Raw genomic sequence first — 15,761 nt, forward strand, 5'->3', positions numbered from 1 at the left:
AGGGCCGCTCCCCTCGGCTGCCCCCGCCCCCCATGATGCGGGATGTCCGAGGGGCTGAGTGGCCTCGTGCATTGCTTCATGCCACAGGGAAGGTCCGTGCCAGCAGGGAGTTGGAGGGCGGCGTGAGCCCAGATCTCGGAGCCGGCTGTTTGGAGAGGCGACGGGGAGGAGGGGTTTATTCAGAGCTCGGGGCAGAGCGTGAAGCCGGTTTAAAAGAGTGGCTGGGAGTTGGGCGGCAGATTGCAGTCTCTCCCCCCCCCCTCCCCACCCCCCTAAAACCCCCTCCGTGACCACACTCTGCACCTTGTCGTTCCTGCTCTCGCTGGCAACTTCATTCCGGGAAGGGGGGGCTTCAGCGGCGATTTGACAACTTTCCGCAGGAGTTTGAAGGAACTTTTCCCGAAGTTTTGCCGTGTGTGGAGAGGCCGCGCGAGGGGGCGGGTTCTCCAGACCTCTCAACATGGTGGGCTGCCTTCCAGCTCTGCTGCTGTTGTCGGGGGGCTTCTGCTGCTGGCGCTGGGTCCGCGGGTCCACTGCCCGCCGTGCGATGACAAGGCCACCTCGGTGTGCTCGGCCCCGTCCGGCCGGCCTGTCAGCTGGTCAAGGAGCCGGGCTGCGGCTGTTGCCTGACGTGCGCCTGGACGAGGGTCGGAGCTGCGGCGTTTACACCGAGCTTTGCGCCGCGGACTCAAGTGTCTGCCGAAGCCGCAGGAGGAGAAGCCGCTACACGCTTTGCTCCACGGCCGCGGTGTGTGTAGCACGGCCAAGACCCCGCGCAGCCCCGAGCCCACGCCAGGTGAGTGAACCCCCCCGGGCCCCGGCGCAGCCCCCGGGTAACCCCCCCGGGCCCCGGCGCAGCCCCCGGGTAACCCCCCCGGGCCCCGGCGCAGCCCCCGGTAACCCCCCCGGGCCCCGGCGCAGCCCCCGGGTAACCCCCCGGGCCCCGGCGCAGCCCCCGGGTAACCCCCCCGGGCCCCGGCGCAGCCCCCGGGTAACCCCCCCGGGCCCCGGCGCAGCCCCCGGGTAACCCCCCCGGGCCCCGGCGCAGCCCCCGGGTAACCCCCCCGGGCCCCGGCGCAGCCCCCGGTAACCCCCCGGGTAACCCTCCGGGCTCCGGCGCAGTCCCCCCCCCACCCCCCCCCGGGCTCCGGCGCAGTCCCCCCCCACCCCTACCGGGCTCCGGCGCAGTCCCCCCCCCAGCCCCCCCCGGGCTCCGGCGCAGTCCCCCCCCCCCACCCCCCCGGGCTCCGGCGCAGTCCCCCCCCCCATCCCCCCCGGGCTCCGGCGCAGTCCCCCCCCCATCCCCCCCGGGCTCCGGCGCAGTCCCCCCCCATTCCCCCCCGGGCTCCGGCGCAGTCCCCCCCCACCCCCCCCGGGCTCCGGCGCAGTCCCCCCCCCACCCCCCCCCCGGGCTCCGGCGCAGTCCCCCCCCCCACCCCCCCCGGGCTCCGGCGCAGTCCCCCCCCACCCCCCCCCCGGGCTCCGGCGCAGTCCCCCCCCCACCCCCCCGGGCTCCGGCGCAGTCCCCCCCCCATCCCCCCCGGGCTCCGGCGCAGTCCCCCCCCCACCCCCCCCGGGCTCCGGCGCAGTCCCCCCCCCATCCCCCCCGGGCTCCGGCGCAGTCCCCCCCCCCATCCCCCCCGGGCTCCGGCGCAGTCCCCCCCCCGGGCTCCGGCGCAGTCCCCCCCCCACCCCCCCCCCGGGCTCCGGCGCAAAAGTATCAAACTCAGGATCTGGGACTTTTGGAGACGGCGGAAAGTGGCGGCGAAAGACGCGTCTCCCCGACTGTCCTCAGACCTCAGTGACGTCGCGGTCGGGGTCGGGGTCAGACGTGGGGCTGGCGAGGAATGAGGGGATGGGAGGGGGAGAGAAGGCGTGTGAGCAAGGGAAGAGCTCTGGAAGGGTGGGGGATTAGAATGGGCAAGAAACACTGCAGGGGGGGGGTGTCTGCATGAGGTGAGGTGGGGGGGGCGGGGAGCGGAGCGGGGAGCCGCCAGGGTTAACTGCCCGGTCCCAGGTGTGGAGCTGTGACCTTCCCGAGGATGGGAATAGCAGGGGGAGGAGGCCAGTAACTCGTGTGTGTTGGGGCCATGTGAGCGCCCGGGTCTCGGTCCCTGGTCCAGATGTGACAGGCAGCTGATCCCATTGTTTACCGCCTTCAACCCGATGTGCATCGGCTGCCAGATGTTTGGACTTTTCTTCCAGCTGCAGCTCTCAGTTTGCATTTTCCCAGACTATCCCACCCATCGTGCCACCCCTCCAGCTGTGCTTCAGATGCTGGCGCCCCAATGCAGGTGCTGGCGCCCCAATGCAGGTGCTGGCGCCCCAATGCAGGTGCTGGCGCCCCAATGCAGGTGCTGGCGCCCCAAGCAGGTGCTGGCGCCCCAATGCAGGTGCTGGCGCCCCAATGCAGGTGCTGGCGCCCCAATGCAGGTGCTGGCGCCCCAATGCAGGTGCTGGCGCCCCAATGCAGGTGCTGGCGCCCCAATATGCAGGTGCTGGCGCCCCAATGCAGGTGCTGGCGCCCCAATGCAGGTGCTGGCGCCCCAATGCAGGTGCTGGCGCCCCAATGCAGGTGCTGGCGCCCCAATGCAGGTGCTGGCGCCCCAATGCAGGTGCTGGCGCCCCAATGCAGGTGCTGGCGCCCCCAATGCAGGTGCTGGCGCCCCAATGCAGGTGCTAGGCGCCCCAATGGCAGGTGCTGGGCCCCAATGCAGGTGCTGGCGCCCAATCCAGATGCTGAATGGCCTGGGGCAGCTGACGGTGCAAATGCCAGGCAGGATTCCCTGGAATGCTGTTCCTTGGCAAGGTGCAGTGTGGTTCGAGGGCAGGGCGCTGGTTTCAGACAGAGGAGATGGTGTTAAATTAACATTTTTATTTACAGCACTGTTTGGTGGGTGGACAGAATAAATGTAGATGGGCTTTTTCCACTGAGGTTGGGTGAGATACAAACCAGAGGACTTGAGTTAAGGGTGAAAGGGGAAAGGTTTAGGGAGAACTTCTTCACACAGAGAGGGGTGGGGGTGTGGAATGAGCTGACAGCTCAGCTGGTGAAAGCAGCTCATTTTTAACATTTAAGAATTTGGACCTACACCCCCTTATATTTCAAACGGTGGGAGGAAACCGGAGCCCCTGGGGGAAGCCCATGCAGACAGGGGGAGAAGGTACAAACTCCTTGCTGAGAGCGTGGGATTTGAACCCTGGTCCGGCCCCAAATGCTGGTGCTGTAACAGCGCTGCCCTATAGAATGGGGAACACATACTGTGGGAGAAGGTACAGAATGGACAGGAGACCCTCACAGGCTCAGAGTGGAAGGAGAGGATGGGGAGGTGATGCTGCTAAGGGAGGGTCCCACTGTGGGGGGGGGGGCAGTGCTGCCAGAGTGGCCCTCCCTCAGTAATGACCCATGAGACTCCCCCCCCCCTCAGTACTGCCCCTCCCAGAGTGTGACCCCCCTCAGTACTGCCCCTCCCACAGTGTGACCCCCCCTCAGTACTGCCCCTCCCACAGTGTGACATCCCCTCAGTACTGCCCCTCCCACATTGTGACCCCCCTCAGTAGTGCCCCTCCCACAGTGGCCTCCCTCAGTAGTGCCCCTCCCTCAGTACTGCCCCTCCCTCAGTGTGACCCCTCTCAGTACTGCCCCTCCCAGTGTGACCCCCCTCAGTACTGCCCCTCCCACAGTGTGACCCCCCTCAGTACTGCCCCTCCCACAGTGTGACCCCCCTCAGTACTGCCCCTCCCACAGTGTGACCCCCCTCAGTACTGCCCCTCCCACAGTGTGACCCCCCTCAGTACTGCCCCTCCCACAGTGTGACCCCCCTCAGTACTGCCCCCCCACAGTGTGACCCCCCCTCAGTACTTCCCCCCCCACAGTGTGACCCCCCTCAGTACTGCCCCTCCCACAGTGTGACCCCCCTCAGTACTGCCCCTCCCACAGTGTGACCTCCCTCAGTACTGCCACTCCCACAGTGTGACCTCCCTCAGTACTGCCCCTCCCACAGTGTGACCCCCTCAGTACTGCCCCTCCCACAGTGTGACCCCCTCAGTACTGCCCCTCCCACAGTGTGACCCCCTCAGTCTTGCCCCCCCCCACAGTGTGACCCCCTTCAGTACTGCCCCCCCACAGTGTGACCCCTCTCAGTACTGCCCCTCCCAGTGTGACCCCCTCAGTACTGCCCCTCCCACAGTGTGACTCCCCTCAGTACTGCCCCCCCACAGTGTGACTCCCCTCAGTACTGCCCCCCCACAGTGTGACCCCTCTCAGTACTGCCCCTCCCAGTGTGACCCCCTCAGTACTACCCCTCCCACAGTGTGACTCCCCTCAGTACTGCCCCCCCCACAGTGACCCCCCTCAGTACTGCCCCCCCACAGTGTGACCCCCCTCAGTACTGCCCCTCCCACAGTGTGACCCCCCTCAGTACTGCCCCTCCCACAGTGTGACCCCCCTCAGTACTGCCCCTCCCACAGTGTGACCCCCCTCAGTACTGCCCCCCAACAGTGTGAACCCCCCCTCAGTACTGCCTCTCCCACAGTGTGACCCCCCTCAGTACTGCCCCTCCCACAGTGTGACATCCCCTCAGTACTGCCCCTAGCAAAGTGTGTGCACCCCTGGTGCTGGGCATGAGGTCGGGATGGGGGGGGGGGGTGGGTTAGGTTTCCATCCACTTGTTCCTGCAATCAAGAGAGTTCAGTGATGCTGAACAGCAGAGAGTCCCATCCTGCTCGGACAGTGTGTCTGGGGCCCTGCAATGTGACCACCGACCCCCCCCCCACCCCCCACCACCACTCTCCTAACCTCTCACGTCATCCCACAGTTCCTGAGGGTTCCACACTAAGCAATGTCCGGGCAGCTTCCTGACTAACAGCTGCCCATGAGCACCCACTGCTCCTGCCCCAGTTGCGGTCGCTGAAACAAAGTCAGGGTGGGTGGGACTCAGGGAGAAAGCGGGCAGGGGATATCACCACTGCCACTGACAACTGGATGGTAATGTGATTCTGTAGGGTGCTGGGTGGGGGTGGGCATCAGAGGCAATGGGTCAGGAGGTAGAGGGAAGGAGGGCAGGGTAGAAATGCAGGGGTTATGTGGCGGGGATGGAGGACAGGGGTTCGAGGGAAGAGGGGTAGAGTGCATGAGGCAGGGATGGAGGGTGGGTCAGAGGGTGCAGGTAGAAGGAGATAGAAGGCAGGGGTCAGGGGGAGAGGCCAGAGAGAGCAAGGGTAGAGGGGCATGGGAAGTGATGCAGGGAGCAGGTGGGCTATGGAAGTGTGGGTGGGGTATGAGGTGGAACACAGTTCGCATAACAGTTAGCGTAACTCTGTGACAGCGACCGGGAACAGGCTTCGAATCCCGCACTGTCTGGAAGGAGTTTGTTTGTTTTCCCCATGGGCTCTGGTTCCCCCCCCCCCACCATTCAAAACGTACCGGGAGTTGTAGACTAATTGTGGGTGAATTGGATAGCACGAGCTCGTGGGCCGAAAGGGCCTGTTACCACACTGTAGGTTTAAATTAAAATTTTATATCATGAAGCTGGAGAGGGTGTGGAACCAGGACTGGAGGGAGGGATGGAGAAGGAGGGGCTCAGAGCCTGGGCCTTTTCTCCCAGCAGTAACAAAAGCTGAGTGGGAGCTGATGGAGTTCGACTCAACCAGAGGAGAGTGGATCAGGTGAAGCAATAGGAGTGCTGACTGCAGGAGGGGAGAGGGGAAAGATTTGGAGGGGAACTAATGGGCAGTCTTCCACATGGGGGAAGGGGGAGTTGCCAGAGGAAGAGGCCAGGCGAGCAAGTTTAATCCTCTAATTAAATGAGGAGGTAATGCAGTCAACTGGGGCAGTGGATTGGTCCGGATCTGGGACAGCACAATTATCTGTGACAACTACACCTGCAAAAGGTACATCCAGCTGCTGTTCCCTGACAAACCTAGATTGGGAACTGGATCGAGATGCACTGCAAATCATTTGAGAGAATGATCGAGAGGAGTTTCAGGGAGATGGTCACCTCCCCCCAAATGGGAGGTAGCTGGGTGCCTGTCAGCAGAGGGAAGGGGAATAGACAGAGAGAGCAGAGCACCCCTGTGGCCATTCCCAGAAACAATATACTGTTTTGGATACTGCTGGTGGGGACGACCTGCCAGGGACAGGTTAGGTTGTTCTGGTCATGTCTCTGGCACTGAGACTGGGCCCTCAACTGAGGAAGGAAGGAAGGAGGGAAAAGAGGGGAGCAGTAGTGACAGGGGATTCGATAGTTGGGGGGACAGATATGAGGTTCTATGGGAGCGAGTGAGAATCCCAGATGATCTGTTGCCTCCCTGGTGCCAGGGTCTGCGATATCTCGGATTGAGTTCTCCCTAATCTCAGGAGGGAGGGTGAGCACCCAGATGTGGTGGTCCATGTAGGGACCAATGATGTGGGTAGGAAGGGTGAGGAGGTTCTGCTAGGAGAGTTTAGGGAGTTGGGTGCAAAGTTGAAGCACAGGACCTCCAAAGTGGTGATCTCAGGATTGCTACCTGTGCCACGTGATGGTTAGGCTAGAAACGGGAAGATAATGTAGCTCAACACATGAGAGGCCATATGGGTGGAGCTGAGGAATGGGAAAGGTGAGACCATACTGATAGGGGTGTATTATAGACCGCCCAATAGTTGGAGAGAATTGGAGGGGCAAATCTGTTGGGAGACAGCAGACCGATGTAAGAAACAGAAAGTTGTGGTATTCGGAGATTTTAATTTCCACCTATCAACTGAGACTCCCAAAATGTGAAAGGGCTTGGAGTTTGTCAAATGTGTTCAAGAAAGTTTTCTAAATCAATATGTAGAGGTACCAACAAGAGAGGATGCGATACTGGATCTCCTATTAGTGAACCAGACAGATCAAGTGACAGAAGTCTGTGTAGGTGAACATTTTGGGTCCAGTGACCATAATGTCATTAGTTTCAAGTTAATTATGGAGAAGAATGGGTCTAGTCCTCGAGTTGAGATTCTAAATTGGAGAAAGGCCAATTTTGGGGAAATGAGAAAGGATCTAGGAAGAGTGGATTGGGAGATGTTGTTTTCTGGCAAGGACGTGTTCAGTAAGTGGACGGCCTTCAAAGGTGAAATGGTGAGAGGGCAGTGTTTGCCTGTTCCTGTCAGGATTAAAGGCAAAGTTGACAGGCAGAGGGAACCTTGGTTTTCAGGGGATATTGGTGATCTGGTGAAGAAGTGGGAGGTGAATAACAGGTACAGGCAACAGGGAGCAAGTGAGGTACTAGAAGAGTAGAGAAAATGTAATTAAATACTTAAGAAGGAAATGAGGGGGCTTTGGAAGATAACTTGAAGGTAAAGCCACAGGGTTTCTACAAGTATGTTAAGGGTAAAAGGATAGTAAAGGACAACATTGGTGCCCTAGAGAGGATCAGAGTGGTCGTCTATGTGTGGAGCCTCACGAGATTGGGGAGATCGCAAACAGTTTTTTTTGCATCAATATTTACACAGAAAACTGGCAGAGTGAATAAGGAAGGAAGGGAAACTAGCAGAAGGGTCATGGAACATGTGGAGATTAACGACGAGGAGGTACGCTGCCTTACAGTGAATAAAGGTGGATAAATACCCTGGACAGGATATGATATTCCCTCTGACCTTGGAGACTAGTGTAGAAATTACAGGGGCTCTGGCAGAAATATTTAAAACATTCTTATCCACGGGTGGGGTGCTGGAGGATTGGAGGGTAGCTCATGTTGTTCCGTTGTTTAAAAAAGGTTCCAAAAGTAATCCAGGTAATTATAGGACAGTGATCCTGACGTCAGTAGTAGGTAAATTACTGGAGGGTGTTCTGAGAGATCGGGTATACAAGTATTTGGACAGCCAAGGGCTGATTAACGACAGTCAGCAGGGCTTTGAGTGACAGGTCGTGTTTAATGAATCTTTTTAATGAGTTTTTTGAGGAGGTTACTAAGAAGATTGATGAAGGAAAGGCTGTGGATGTTGTCTACATGAACTTTAGTGAGTCCTTTGACAAGGTCCCACATGAGAGGTTAGTTCAGAAGGTTCAGAGACGAGGTGTCCATGGAGGGGTTGTAAACTGAATTTGAAATTGGCCGTGTGGGAGAAGGCAGAGGGTAGTGGTGGATGATGCTTCTCAGAATGGAGGCCTGTGACTAGTGGTGCTTCAGGGATCGGTGTTGGGACCATTGTTGTTTGTTGTTTGTATCAGTGATCTTGATGATAATGTGGTGAACTGGATCAGCAAGTTTGCAGATGACACTAAGATTGGAGGCGTTGTGGACAGTGAGGAAGGTTTTCAAAAGTTGCAAAAGGATTTGGACCAGCTGGGAAAATGGCCGATGGAATTTAATGCAGACAAGTGTGAGGTGTTGCATTTTGGAAGGACAGACCAAGAAAGGACATACACAGTAAATGGTCGGGCACTGAGGAGTGCGGTAGAACAGAGGGATTTGGGAATAGAGATACATAATTCCCTGAAAGTGGCATCACAGGTGGGTAGGGTCGTAAAGAGAGATTTTGACGTAGTGGCCTTCAATAAATCAAAGTATTGAGTCCAGGAGTTGGAATGTTATGTTGAATTTGTTTAAGACATTGGTGAGGCCAAATTTGGAGGATTGTGTGCAGTTCTAGTCACCTAACGACAGGAAGGAATCAATAAGATTGAAAGAGAGCAGAGAAGATTTACTAGGATGTTACACAGACTTGAGGAGTTGAGTTACAAGGAAAAATTAAACAGGTTGGGATTTGCAGGGAGACACAGCCCCCTCACTTACTGTGAGATGTTGGGCCAGCCCTGTTCCCACTCCTTCCATCCATCTACTGAAGTTGCTTCAGATTGGTCTGGACTCCAGATTCATTATATCGCCAAAATTTGCAATTGCAAAATCTTCTGGAGCATTCAGGGAGTGGAAGAAGAGGCTCTTCTAATCTTTCGATGATAGGTACAGATCGAGTAAACAAAAAGAGTTTTTCACTGAGGTTAAGTGAGATGAGAAAGGTTATTCCCCAGGTGGGAGAGTCTGAGACAATAGGTCACAACTTCAGGATTGAAGGGTGTCCACTTAGAACAGAAATGTGGGGAAATTTCTTCAGCCAGAGGGCGGGTATCTGTGGAATTTGTTGCCACGGACGGTCGTGGAGGCCAGGTCATTGGGTGTATTTAAGGCAGAGATTCATCAGTTTTTTGATTAGCCAGGGCATCAAAGGTTATGGGGAGAAGGTCAAGCAGTGGGGATGAGTGGGGAAATGGATCAGCTCATTATTCAATGGTGTGCTCAATGAGCTGAATAGTCTATTCCTTCTGTGTCCATAGAACCATAGAACATTACAGCACAGAAAAAAACATTTGACCCTTCTAGTCTGTGATGGACCTTTTTTTTTTTGGCCAGTCCCGCTGACCTGCACCCAGACCATATCCCTCCATAGCCCTCCCATCCATGTACCTGTCCAAATTCTTCTTAAATGTTAAAACTGAGCCCACATTCATCACCTCAGCTGGCAGCTCGTTCCACCCCCACCACTCTCTGTGTGAAGAAGTTCCTTCTCATGTTGCCCCTAAACTTTTCCCCTTTCACCCTTAACCTATGTGCTCTGGTTTGTATCTCACCCACCCTCAGTGGAAAAAGCCAATCTACATTTACTCTGTCTGTCCCCCCTCATAATTTTAAATACCTCGATCAAATTTCCCCTCATTCTTCTCTGCTCCAGGGAATAAAGTCCTAACCTGTTTAACCTTTCCCTGTAACTCAGTTCCTGAAGTCCGGGCAACATCCTAGAAAATCATCTCTGAACTCTTTCTATCCTATTGATATCTTTCCTGTAGTTCGGTGACCAAAACTGCACACAATCCTCCAAATTTGGCCTCACCAATGTCTTGTACAACTTCACCATAACATTCCAACTCCTGTACTCAATACTTTGATTTATGAAGGCCAAGATGCCATAATCTTACAACCCTGTCCGCCTGTGACGCAACTTTCAGGGAATTATGTATCTGTATTCCCAGATCCCTCTGTTCTACCGCACTCCTCAGTGCCCGACCATTTACTGTGTCTGTCCTTTCTTGGTTTGTCCTTCCAAAATGTCACAGCTCACACTTGTCTGCATTAAATTCCATCTGCCATTTTACAGCCCATTTTCCCAGTTGGTCCAGATCCCTCTACAACCTTTGAAAACCTTCTCTGTCCCCAACGCAGCAGCTTTGAGTCCCCATGGTCGTGGACCCCAAGATCTCTCAGTCCGTTCACACTGCTCAGCATCTTCCCATTAGCATTGGATTCCGCCTTCAAATTTGTCCTCCTGACATGAACCACTTCACGCTTTTCTGGATTAAACTCCATCTGCCACATCCCAGCCCAGCTCTGCATCCTATCAGTGACCCTCTGTAACATCTGGCAGCCCACCAGACTATCCACGACACCCACAACCCTCGTGTCATCCGCAGACTTACCAACCCACCCTTCTACCCTTCCATTGCACAATCCAGGTCATTTATAAAAACCACCAAGAGGAGGGGTCCCAGAACAGATCCCTGTGACCACCACTGGTCACCGACCTCCATGCAGGATATGAACCACCTATGACCACTCTCTGCCTTCTCTGTACCCAGACACCAAGGCCTCCTTGGATCCCAGGCCTCCCTATTTTTTGAATGAGCCTTGCATGGGGAACCAGATCAAATGCCTCACTGAAACCCATAAGCACCACATCCACTACTCTACCCTCATCAATCTGCTTTGTCACATCCTCAAAGAATTCAGTCAGGCTCATGGGATGCAACCTTCCCCTGACAAAGCCATGACGACTATACCTAACCCGATTATACGTCTGTATATGCTTGTAAATCGTGTGTCTCAGGATTGTCTCCAACACTGAAGGGAGATTCATGGGACTGTAATTTCCTTGGTTATCTCCAGCCCTTTGCAGATCAGGGGAACATTTACAACCCTCCAATCCTCCGGTACTTCTCCTGTCCCCAGTCACAAGGTGAAGATCATCACCAATGGTTCAAGAACCTCCTCTCTCGCTTCCCACAGTAACCGTGGGTAAATCTCGTCTGGTCCTGGCCACTTATTGAACTCAGAATTTTCAACAGAAAGTGAAAGGTGTGAGAGAAGAGAGGGTCTGGAAACCAGGAGAGTTTGAAGCAGTCGGCCTGGCAGGAAGAGGCAGTCACAGAGAGCAGGAACAGACCTTGCAGTTGTTTAACCATTGAACTTGCAGTTCAGTCGGAGGTAGCTGGATCTCTAACTGAACATCAAGCACTCGAGTTTCAATCATAAGAGGAGGACACGGAATGGCCCAACTTCCCAATGCCAAACAGTTCCCGTTATTGGGGTCAGAGATTAGTCAACAAGAGTGTTCAATAATGCAAACAGTCTGCATCAATGAATAGCAGTCGAAACTCATTCCAACTGGTCACATTCATACTCTCCCCACCCCGGGACTGTGTGAAGGGACCGTGTGGAAGGAGCTTGACACTGTGTCTGACCCCAGGAGTGTGTGATGGGACGGTGTGGAGGGAGCTTCACTCTGTGTCTGACCCCAGGAGTGTGTGATGGGATGGTGTGGAAGGAGCTTGACTCCGTGTCTGACCCTGGGAGTGCGTGATGGGACGGTGTGGAAGGAGCTTGACTCCGTGTCTGACCCCAGGAGTGTGTGATGGGATGGTGTGGAGAGAGCTTCTCTCTGTATCTGACCCCGGGAGTGTGTGACAGGACAGTGTGAAGGAAGCTTCACTTTCTGTCGGACCCTGGGAGTGTGAGATGGGACTGTGTGGAGGGAGCTTCACTCTGTGCCTGACCCCAGGATTATGTTATGGGAAGGTGTGGTGGGAGCTTGATTCTGTGTCTGACCCTGGGAGTGTGTGATGGGAAGGGGCGGAGGGAGCTTTAAACTGTTTGACTGCAGTGAGGTGTAATCTGTGATTTGTTGTATATCTGGCCGTGGTCTGTCTAATCAGGACAATGTTTGACCCTATCCTGTCGTTGGTAGGGAAGGGACCTCCAGCGTTTGATGAGCTGGCAACACCAGAAGCACCAGAGGATGTCTACATCCCCATGGTGAAGAAGCACACGCGTCTGTCCAACCACAAGGTGGAGGCACTGAAGAAGGACCGGGAGAAGAGACTGCGGGTGTCCAAGGTCATCTCATCCTCGGAGAACACGGCCCACGATCGGCATCAGACCGGTCACAAGCACGAGTCCGAGCTGGTGAGTCCGGGCGTGGGGCAGGGCGGGAAGTGGGAAGACACGTCAGGACCAGACGAGATTTACCCTCGTTTACTGTGGGAAGTGAGGGAGGAGGTTGCTGATCCACTGGGGTCACCCTCACTAAAATGCAACTCCCTCTGTTCCCTGCCTCACAGCATGAACCCCCAGGCCCCCCCATCCTCCCTCACTGCCCAAATCCCATCACCCCCAACCCCATCATTCCCTGAACCTCATCCTCCCTTACTGCCAAAACCCCATTACCCCTGAACTCCATCACCCCCAATCCTGTCACCCTGAACCCCATCAACCCCGAACACCATTAAAAAAAACCTCACTGCACGAACCCCATTACCCCCTCACTGCATGAGCCCCAACACCCTCCCTGCTTCCTTCCTTACTGAACTACCCCCCTTCTCTGCGCACACCCCATCAAATTGTGACCAGCCCCCACCTCAGTGTTCCCCCACCACCAGTGCAAAAACCCCATCTGATAGCATTGGGGGGATGAGGCTCGTGTGGGTTCTGCATATGGCCATGTTGTTGAGTGAGGCCCACGTATCCACTGCCCATTGGGTCTGTATAACGGGTTGTCCACTGGCCACAGGGTCCATGCCGCAGACAGATGGACGTGGTGCTCCAGAGCCTGAACAAGGCGGTCTTTCTCAGCCCCCTCGACGTGTACATCCCCAACTGTGACCGCAAGGGACTCTATAAACGCAAGCAGGTGAGTGCACAGACCCTCTGGTGGGGGTTAGTACCAAGCCTTTGTGTGGGGGTCAGATCCTAATCACATCCCCACCCTCTCCCCCACCTCCACCCCCCATCCCCACCCTCTCCATGACCTCTCCCCATCCCCACCCTCTCCATGACCTCTCCCCATCCCCACCCCTTCTCCCCCACAATCCCCTTTCCCCACCCCCACCCTCTCTCCTTCCAGTCCCCACCCTCTCTCCTTCCAGTACCACCCTCTCCCCATCCCCACCAGGTGTCCCCACCCTCTCTCCTTCCAGTACCCACCCTCTCTCCTTCCAGTACCCACCCTCTCCCCATCCCCACCCAGTACCACCCTCTCCCTATCCCCTGTCCCCACCCTCTCTCCTTCCAGTACCACCCTCTCCCCATCCCCACCAGGTGTCCCCACCCTCTCTCCTTCCAGTACCCACTCTCTCCCCATCCCCACCCAGTACCACCCTCTCCCTATCCCCTGTCCCCACCCTCTCCTTCCAGTACTCACCCTCTCCTTCCAGAACCCACCCTCTCCCCATCCCCACCCACTCTCCTTCCAGTACCACCCTCTCCCCATCCCCACCCTCTCCCCATCCCCACCCTCTCCCCATCCCCACCCTCTCCCCATCCCCACCCCCTGTCCCCACCTTCTCCCCATACCCACCCCCTGTCCCCACCTTCTCTACTTTCAGTACCCACCCTCTCCCCATCCCCACCCCCTGTCCCCATCCTCTCCTTCCAGTACCCACCCTCTCCCCATCCCCATCCCGTCCCCACCAAGTACCCACCCTCTCCCCATCTCCACCCTCTCTCCTTCCAGTACCCACCCTCTCCCCATCCCTACCCCTGTCCCCACCCTCTCTTCTTCCAGTACCACCCTCTCCCCATCCCCACCAGATGTCCCCAACCTCTCCCCTTCCCCTGTCCCCACCCTTGCCCCATCCCCACCCCCTGTCCCCACCCTCTCCCCAAACCACCCCCCTGTCCCCACCCTCTCTATTCTCCTTCCCATCTGTATGAATCCTATTTCCAGCAGTGGCTCCGTCTCCCCACCCCTCACCCCCCTCTCTGACTCTCTCCCATCCCTGACCAGCAGCTGTGGGACAGACTGGCCTCCTATCCCTGTCAGTTAGGAGTTGGGCTGAATGGCCCTCTCTGCCTCCAGGACGTGTGTGCGGCTGACCCTGTTCCTGCTCCCGGTGTCGTGCGTGGGTCTGCATTGGTAGCCCTGTCCTGCGCTAATGTGAGTCTGGATTCTTGCCCTAGTGCAAGCCCTCGAAGGGGAAGCGGAGAGGCCTGTGTTGGTGCGTGGACAAGTATGGCTTCAAGCTGCCTGGCTCGGATTACACCCACCACGCCTTCCAGTGTCACAGCCTGGAGTGACTGACCAGCACCCTGCACGTAGCCTCTGCTACGCCCACCATCCCACCAGGCACTTCTGAGCTGTTGGTCAACTTAAAGACTCTAAACAGTTTGACCATGAGTGCAGCAAAAAACCTAAGGTATAATAATTTTACAAACTAGTATGATATGTTACTTTTTGGGATGGCAGATTTGGCCGACTACCACAGGTGGTTTTGTTTCCCTTTAGTTCTCCACAAAAGAACCTTTTGCTAATGGAATTTTGATTTTTAAGAGACAAAAAGCCTCGAGACTGGGTGATTTTGTTCATTTTTAGCACGTGAGGCCCAATGTCATCAGGCAAGCAGACTTTTAACTCTCAAACTCCCCGTGAGTTGATGGAAAGTACTGTAGACGAGTGCAGGACCACTGGCTGGGAGTATCCAGGCGAGAGGGCAGGGGGCATGAGGGCAGGCTGTGGGGCGAAAGGGAGAGAGCAATGGGGTTGAAGGTAGGGGGTAAAGACCAGGGGGCACAAGAGGAAGGGGTGAGAGAGTAGGGGGCAAAACAGGATGAGGGCACAGGGCAAGAGAGTGGGGGCAAGACCAGGGGGCACAGGACAAGGGGCGAGAAAGTAGGGGACAAGACCGGGAGTGCAGGCAGGGGTTGGGATCAGGGGACGAGGGCTCTGTTGCTTTGTGTGTCTTCCTTCTGGCCCGACTCTGTTGGTGGGGGAGAGGGTGTGGGCCAGTCACCTCCCCAGAGCTAGAGGATCCCACTAGCCTGTCAATGTAACTGAAACTTCGCTAGCCGGCTGAACTCCACTCAGGCAAGTATGCTACTATTCCTGACAGTGCATCTTCCCTCCGATCTTCACCCTTGGGTGCTACTGCAGAACCTTACTGCACCAGGGGGCAGGGCAAACTGATTATGATGCCTCCTGGTGGCAAGCGCCAGGGTCTGCACACAGAAGCGGAAGCCTCTGGGTAGTCATCCTTGTGTCCCCCTGGGTACAGCCTGACTCCTGTCAGCGGGCCTGATGGATACTTTCCTTCCTTCCCTGCTGCCATGGCCACGCGCTGGGGGCCCCTGTGGCCTGCTGGCCTCCCCGCAGTCCCTTTGACCAGCTGTGTGTCATCTGCAACGTACTCTGTCCTTGCCCTGGCCCCTCGCAGCACCCACCCCTGGCTCAGACAGTGTCAGGTTGGCAGCTACTGCCCCTCTGTGCAGGTAGTGTCGCTACCTCACGGCTCTAGTCACTTTGGTTCAATCCCCACCACCGGTGCTGTTTGTGTGGAGTCTGCATGTTCCCCTTGTGACTGTGTGGGTTGGGTCACTGGGTTGATTACTGACTGTAAATTGTTATCCCCTCCCCAATCTGTGGATGAGGGACAGAATGTGGGGGGAGTTGGGATGTGGGGAGAATATAGGGCCCTCCATAATGCTTGGGACAAAGACACTTTTTCCCTTTATTTGCCCCTGGGGTCCAGTTTTAAATTTGT

The 15,761-nt window shown here is 56.5% G+C and overlaps 1 pseudogene; it reads left to right on the forward strand.

Moving 5' to 3' along the window:
• Window positions 1-381: 381 nt before the first annotated feature.
• Window positions 382-14,759, forward strand: LOC138762310 (insulin-like growth factor-binding protein 5; annotated as a pseudogene).
• The last annotated feature ends 1,002 nt before the right edge of the window (window positions 14,760-15,761 follow it).

Source organism: Narcine bancroftii, chromosome 4 (genome assembly GCF_036971445.1).
Source record: "Narcine bancroftii isolate sNarBan1 chromosome 4, sNarBan1.hap1, whole genome shotgun sequence".
In the NCBI taxonomy this organism is placed as follows: domain Eukaryota; kingdom Metazoa; phylum Chordata; class Chondrichthyes; order Torpediniformes; family Narcinidae; genus Narcine; species Narcine bancroftii.